The 7923-nt window shown below is 47.3% G+C and overlaps 1 long non-coding RNA gene across 1 annotated transcript; it reads left to right on the forward strand.

Annotated features, from left to right (window-relative positions):
• The first annotated feature begins 5230 nt into the window (after positions 1-5230).
• On the forward strand, positions 5231-7368 carry LOC122372468. The gene is made up of 2 exons (XR_006254882.1): positions 5231-5378; positions 7164-7368. It is a non-coding gene; the product is annotated as an uncharacterized LOC122372468 (long non-coding RNA).
• The last annotated feature ends 555 nt before the right edge of the window (positions 7369-7923 follow it).

Consider the following 7923-nt stretch of genomic DNA (forward strand, 5'->3'; position numbering starts at 1 on the left):
AAGTCAGACCGTCAAAATTTTGGGTGTGCTGCTCGACCGGCACCTGACGTGGGATCCCCACATAACCCCACATAATAACCATGGTTGTGCGTCGCTGCAACTCCATCCTCGCATCCCTCCACAAAATCCGGCACCACCTCACACCTGACGTCCTTAAACTCCTAGTACAAGCCCACGTGTTCCCACACATTCAGTATTGCCTGTCCGTCTGGGGAGGAGCCGCCAAGTGTCAAATGCAGCGCGTCCAAAAGACGATGAACTTCGCCGCCAGACTTGTGACCGGGACGCGACGGTCCGAGCATATATCGCCGGCGTTGGAGTCGCTTGGTTGGGAGAGGGTGGATGTGATGCTGCGCCGCCATGATCATGTTCACGTCCAGAGAGCCCTGTATAATGACCAATGTCCCCCAGCGATGTCGGCCATGTTCACCCGCCGGGTCGAAGTGTCGTCACGTGACACTCGCGCGGTAGCAGCCGGGAAGTTTCAGCTCCCGAAGTGGCGGCTCGCAAGAACTCAGCGGGAGTTTGCATATAGAGCGGCAGCATCGTGGAATGCGAAGGACACCGCCACAGGCACCTGATTTTAGAATGTCAACCTGCTGATGTCAACTTCCTACATGCGGATGATGCGTTCGCGAGTGTTTTAAAGGTAGTGTGCCAGCTTTCTTGGACCATATGGAGTTAATGACCCGGATAAGGAGAACCGGATTTTTAGAACTTATCAATACCTTCAAAACTTATGGAAACGTCTTAAATTCTTCAAATTTTGAGTACCCCAGTGCGAAATTCGCCCCGACGGGTTGTCGGTCGTACCCCAACCACATTTCACACCACTATGAACAATAAATGCACACACTAAAATCGCTATTACCGATAGGCTCATCCAATCAAGTTTCGATAAACCCGTTCATCATCATCTCCTGCGGTTTCGAACACGCCTGTTAGGTGGCTTCTGATGCTCGTCGAGGTCGGAATTTCCAAATACGCGTGGTGCGTCGGGCCGCGCGCTCTGACTTCGGCCAAGAAAAATGCGTCAGCTGATCATTGTCATTTCTGCCACTTGCGTGTGGTGTAATGGGGTCATAACTTAAGAGACGGCTGTTTCATATCAATTATTTTACATAAAATCATATTTCAAACCACAAATTAATGTTCGACAGCCAAATTTAAGAAACAATACCAATACAGGCTTACAGTTTAAGGCTCGACATTGTGTTGTCTACGATTAGACAGCTGATAACTCATTCCCGTACGTCGTATGGTCGTAACAATATAATGACCTTTGCTTATTGTCACAAGTGCGCCGCATTCGCGATTGTTGCCCGACGCCTGTTTGCAGGTGAGCCCACTACAGTTGTTATACATATCTAAAAACCGATAAACTTTTAGCGAAAAAGGCACTATTCCAGGCCCATTTTTGATTTTTTTGCGATATTAGGTAAAAACAGAAGCTTCTTATCCTAGGAAAAATAAAACGGGAAATCTTTCAAAGGTGGCACACTACCTTTAATGTAATCGTCGATGTGTTTTAACGTAGCTTTTGCCATTGTATCAGTATCATATATTTTTAATTGGGTCTCATTTAGCTCTTATGTCACCATGTCACATTCCTGACCGGATTCTTAATACCTACCCCGTGGAAGAATTCTAATAAATGACTTTGACTTTGACTTCGACACTTGACTTTTTAAGAACACTTTAAGCACTCACCTGAACCTTCTCGTACGCGCTTTCGTTTGCCGTCTTCGGTGTATGTATTGGCCTAGCAGGGGATGGGGGGTAATATTTACCCTCCAGCGCAGCGCGGGCTAACAGTAACACAGATGCACGAAAAATGGCACAATAGTGATGGTAAACTATGGAACATATTTTTGACTTCAAATTTCGTGCTGCTCCACACAACCCCTTTCAAATAGCTAGTGGGGTGCACACAGGAAAACACACGAGGGCAGCTTCGCCTTGTCAGGGATTCGCTTTCCTTCCCGCGCTATCACTTCCACATAACATACTCGTAAATACACAAGTCTAACCCGCGCCCCACTGCACTGGGGGGGGGGGGGGGCTATTCATAGCCCCCTCCCGTTTTTCTGCAATAATTTCCAAACCACTTGACGTATCGACGCCAAACTTTCAGTACCTTCGGCTGCATCAATTTGACACCTTGTGTCAACATTTGAACTTCGTAGCTACCATAGGTCGGCCGGAAATGACGTCAGAGTGACGTCATGTTCGGCCGATTTCGACGCAAAACATGGAACCGCGGCAATCGCTCCCTAGAGCTCAGTTTTTAAACTAGATCCAATTTCTTTGCAAGAAAAGACTTAGAATTGACTGCGCTATCAAACTGCTATCTCGGATTTTCAAAATTGAAAATTTTGAAAATTTTATACACAGATAACAGTAGTACTACTGTTATCTGTGTTTAATGTAATAATATTCAAAATTTATATTTTTATATTTTTTCCAATTTTTTTTTGACTTTTCAAAAAACCGGAATATATGTGACAGAACGCATGCTTATGAATAACTCTAGCAAGTTTAAGCTAAATATCTTTAAAAATGGCCAAGTTATACGCATTATTGCAAAAAAAAATCACAATTATTAATTTTTCAAATTAATTTTTCAGTACGTATTTGACATCGAACACCAATATAAATAGCACCATGGTGTTCCTGAGCTCAAACTGCATCCAATAGACACCTTTTTTTGTTGAAAAATTTTAACTTCAAAATTTGACCTTTTTTGACCTGAAAGTGACCTGACCTAAGCTAAACTCGACTCAAAATGACCTCGAATGACACAGACGACATCAAATTCGAAATATATGACCTAAATGGACCATAAAACATGTGTCAGGTGACCGACGCATGACATAATATTTCCGTGACCTGTGATGACCTGACCCTGACCTGAAAATCAAAGTACAAGCTTGGTACCCTCAAGGTATCTAGAGCATCTGTTCACGAGTGTGTAAACCAAAAATGAGCCTGATCTGACTTGTAAGACGGCGGCCAGAGCCCAAAATGTGAACAAGCCAAAATGCTAATCATTTTTACTTTGACCTGACCTCAGACCTGTGACGTCATCGGTGACCTCGAGGTCAATGAAATTAGGTTTCGCTCGACAGTTTTTCCGGGGCTATCAGACGCCGTTTGAATTTTGACGATCGGCCCAGTAGTTTCGGAGTTAGGATGGGGGGGCTATGGAGAGCCCCCCCCCCCCCCCCCCCAGTAGGGCGTGTTATACGCAGACCCCAGTGCACAGTGGGCGATCCGGCCGATGTAGCCTCGCGAAACCTATCGGTATTCATAACATCCATGTTTTTGAAGCTAGAACCACAATATTTAGGAGCAACCTTCTTGAATATCCAATGAGCATATGTTTTACATAAGGACTATCTCTTATAGGATTTGTGCTCTGTGGCGAGCTTGCAATTTGCCTAATTGCTGCTCGAATAACGCAATACGCATGAATACTTTTGAGGGTAGGTCGAAATTTATGACGATATGAGCTGGGTAGGACATTGAAATGGTGTGTACCTCCATAGAACATTGCTTTCAAACCAATTTTTTATTCAAACGATCATGCCCTACCAATTTATACATATCATGAAACAGCGTAAATCTCGTCCGGCAAGGCCCTATTTCATAACGTGACCCAAGCAGCGGGTTTGGTTTTTGGTAAATAACTTCGCAAAAAAAAATGGCCGAAGAACCACGATTTTGACATTGTCGTGTTCGCCTTGCTCAGGCGCGTCGAATGGCATACCGACTTTTGTTTAAGTGAGGCCACCGTAAGGTCAACCTGACCTTGACCTCGAGTCAAGGTCAGGTCAGAGGTCTTCAAATCACGAAGTTGGTCAAAGGAGGTCATATTGCATATCATTCGATTCAGCAGGTCTTCCGGAGTCCATTGGTGACCTTGTCGACTCTCTAGCTCAATTTGATTGGGAGTTATTGACGAAAAACTCGTATGACCCTAGTGACGTCATAAATGACGTCATGCAAGGTCAACAATGCAAAAATGCAGCATCAGATCTTGCAAGGAGTGCATGAAGTAACGATTCCATGTATTTGAGACAATTGAATATCATTCCTGGCGCCAAAATAACAGTTTTCATATTTCCCCATTGACTTATAGGTGAGGTCACGTGACCAACCTGACTTTATGTGACATTTAGGAAAAATCTGAGATATACAAGTTGTAAGACCTCTGAAGGACAATAAGTCCTGCAAGTCTCACCTCCCTGTGAAAGTTACCCTGGCACTGAGAGCGTTGCAAGGTTGCGACATCTGAGGATTGTGCAGAGGTTCATTTATGACGTCATAGGTCAGTGACCTGACCTGACTTGAAAGTGCGGTTGGTGTCACAAGATCCAGCGTGCATCAAAGGTACGGTATGCCAGGTTGCAGCTCTCTATTGCCTGGGTGGGTTGAGCTATCGCGAAAACACCCTTTGGGGCATTTACCACTTGTGCTCAAGTGCACCAAGCCACGGCCAACCCTTAGAAGAAAAAAGTTTCTGGATGCCAGGGCTGCAAGTGGCTGCAAATTTTCACTGGCTCCCCTAATAGATAGTGTCTTAGTGCATGCGATACAGCATTATTTTCAGTTCATCCTCGTAAAACTTTTTTTGCTGGGCTTGGTTAATTCAGTGAACGTAATGTTAAGTGGTAGAAAAAAATATATAAAAAGTTAACCTAATTATAAGACATTTTGAACTGATTTTGTCTACTTGTTTTCTATGGCGGAATCGTCTAAACACCTAAATTTCACTTTCCATGCATAATGGATGCTCAACACCTAGCAATTTCATCGTTCCGCAAAATGTTCAAAGGGCGTAAAAATCGGCTGTGATTATCCCCCTTATGAAGTGTTACGGAACGCTGTCGTTAACGATACTTTTGTCTACGAAAAAATGTCTCCTGAGCCATGCAAATGCACTAATCGTAATCTTTGATGAATTTTCTGTCGACTAGTATGCGTTGTTTTCCAATTTTCGGAAAAAGTGTCTTTGAGGTTTCGCGAGGCTAGACCGGCCCGATCGTGCAGTGGGGCGCGGGCTAACGGATATGGGCCACACAGGCAGGGGAAAGCAAAAAAAAAAAAAAGTTGAGTCAGACCATCTCATGCGTGAACTTTTGGCCCATGCCTCGGGGCAATGGTGGGCACTACTTAAGCTGGAAAAGGACCCTCGAGATTTTTCAATTTTTCCATTTTCTACAGATGATAATGCCGCTGGACTGCACCACACCTCAAAAGAAGGACACAACTTCAAAATACCGAGGCACTCAGGACAAAGGCAGCAAAACTCTTGTTGGCGATCGCGAAGAGAAACTTTTCACGGAGCTTTCATCAATGGAAAGACTAGTGCTAAGGTTAGTTCATATGCTCTAAGAGTGCGACTATGTAGAACCAGTGGCGGATCCAGGATTTTCACTGGGGAGGGGCTGCAGGTCATAATTGGGCGCCACGCCCCGGATGGGCGCCATAGTCGCATCGTATTGGCGCTGAAATATTGGCGCCCAGTGGCCCTGACAAGAGGCGCCCAGGATCAGTATGTACAGTGACACCACACGATTGGAAATATCGGTGCGGAGCGTACTGAAACGACGTTATTCGACTGATTTTTGCATCCTAGTCCTAGTATGCGGCACTCCGATGAGTTGCGAATTGAAAATTGGCGCCACTGCGCCTTCGGCGCAGTGGCGCCAGTTTTCCTTGGGTGGGGGCTGCTAGCCCCCGCAGCCCCCCCCCCCTGGATCCGCCACTGCACAGTGGCCCTTTTTCAGAATTAGCACGCATAAATTCAAAATATTTTTTTTCTTCTTTTGAGTAACAAGCAGTCTAATCGTGTGCAAAACATTCCAAACTATCCGATGGTGCCATTTTTACCTCCTAAAAAATAATTATCTTTGGTAAAACTGACCGCAAAATCGAAGTTTGTCGAGAGGCGCGCGGACACCACCGGCGGACCCTAAAAAGTAGGGTGAGATGAACATCAATTTGTAAGGCTTTCGGTGAGAAAATATTAAAAATTAGTGGCATGGCTGTGAAGCTGAGTTTACGTAGAAGCCCTAGAAACCACAATTTTCATTGTATAAACTTAAATAGACCACTTTTGCCGAATATTGTGGACACAATAACAGGACAATTATTAACTGGAGATGGCGGCATACATATGAAGCTTTATGTTAAGTAACACACTCTGGGACATATCGTATTATACATCGTTCGAATCGCCGATCTCTTCTGACCATGTCCACCAAAGGGCATCGCGCCATTTTGCGCCATTTTGCTTCTACGGTGAATAACGTGAGCCAGTTCAGTCCGCGAGCGGCTGTGGCTCCTATTCGATACGACTAAGCTCATTGACCTGGCTCGAAGCTGGTGTCACCTGGTGGGCGCCTAAATGTGGCTTGACTTTTGCCATAAGATGTGCTTATTGAAATGTCATATAGGCATAACGCTGTGCTCAAGAAAAACTGTCCGATTTCTTGTCGCGTTTGATGTCCAAGCCGCACAAGTCCCGTGGTCGGCTTAAGATCTAACGTCAAAAGCGCCTATGTGTTTGTATTGTTCGCGTCGCGCTGACCTTAGTTGCTGCCCGGCCGGGGCCGATTAACGGTGGCTGGCAACAGCTGCAGATGCGGTCACGTGACGCCCTGAGGCGTCCTGGCGGTCAGTGCAGCGCGGTCGGCTGGCGGGCTCGCCACACTTGCGTTCGGAGCGGCCTGGGCCGGCGGGCGAGCCGTGCGAACGTGCGCCAAATCTTGGGCCGAGCGGCCTGTCGCTGTTGGGCCGAATCTCCTTGGGCAGTTCGTTTCTTTTCTTGTCTTTGCATTGGCAGGGAATACGTCCTTGATCACGTGGTGATGTCTTGCACCACTTTCAGGTAATGTGGGAATTAATGCGTGCTAATTCTGAAAAAGGGCCACTGTGCACTGTGTAGAACCTCTGGGAGCAAAGGTTAACTGAGACTAAAGGTGGGCGCGTAAGACATGCTAATTATGCTTGTTCATTCGGGATGATAAGGTCCTAATGTAAGCGGCATTCGGTGAGCCTTTCACCCTCCCTGTGTAATGGCGTTCAGCCGTCTCGACATCTACTGGGCCGGCGGTGGCTCGTCGCCGTTGCTGTAGCCGCTCCCCTCGGTCATCCAGGTGTCGGTCCTCCAGGCCGGGTCGTACCGGGCCACCCGGATGGTCTTTGGCCCGCAGCAGCCGCCGATGCCGACCAGCGTGATGTCCGGAATCTGGTGTGGAGCCGTGGTCGTGTAGGTTGGACTGGCACCGTCGTTTTGGTGAATGGTGATGTCGCCACTGCTGTAGTGCACGGTGAACGTAATAAACTCCGAATCGCTGGTAATGGCGCCGGTTTTGAGGAACCCACTCTCTAGTTCAATATCGCCGTGGTAAATGAGCCCGATCCCGTCGTTGAACCAGCCACCGACAATTATGTCCATCACTAGGTGAGCGCTGCCCTGTAGTCGAACAATACAATCTCTCGCCGCTTTGCATTCGTACTTGACGGTGACCTCGTTTGTGGCGGCGATCCGGCGGAAGACGTAGCTGTAGGACGGAACAGTCATGACGGCGTCGGTGGCGGTACCGGCCTCCTGGAACAGCCACCCGTCGGCCACGCCCGAGTCCACCCTCATCCACGAGTCAGCGTGCTCGCTGCGCACCTTGAAGAAGTCGAGCGGCTGGCTGACGCTCGCGAAGGCTGAGGCCATCGTCGGGTTGGTGACGGGACCGATGGCCATGTTGCCTCCGCACCAGGAAATTTTCAGTTGGCTGTATGTGTCGCTGTTGACCATGCCGTTCGTACCAACTCCCATCAAAAGGTCGTGATCGGTTCCATCAATGTCCTTGTAGTACAGGTTTATGACCTCGCTTGTGAAGCGGAAGTACAGCCGTGTCC

The sequence above is a fragment of the Amphibalanus amphitrite genome, unplaced genomic scaffold (genome assembly GCF_019059575.1).
Source record: "Amphibalanus amphitrite isolate SeventyFive unplaced genomic scaffold, NRLGWU_Aamphi_draft 000004F_arrow, whole genome shotgun sequence".
NCBI classification, from domain to species: Eukaryota; Metazoa; Arthropoda; class Thecostraca; order Balanomorpha; family Balanidae; genus Amphibalanus; species Amphibalanus amphitrite.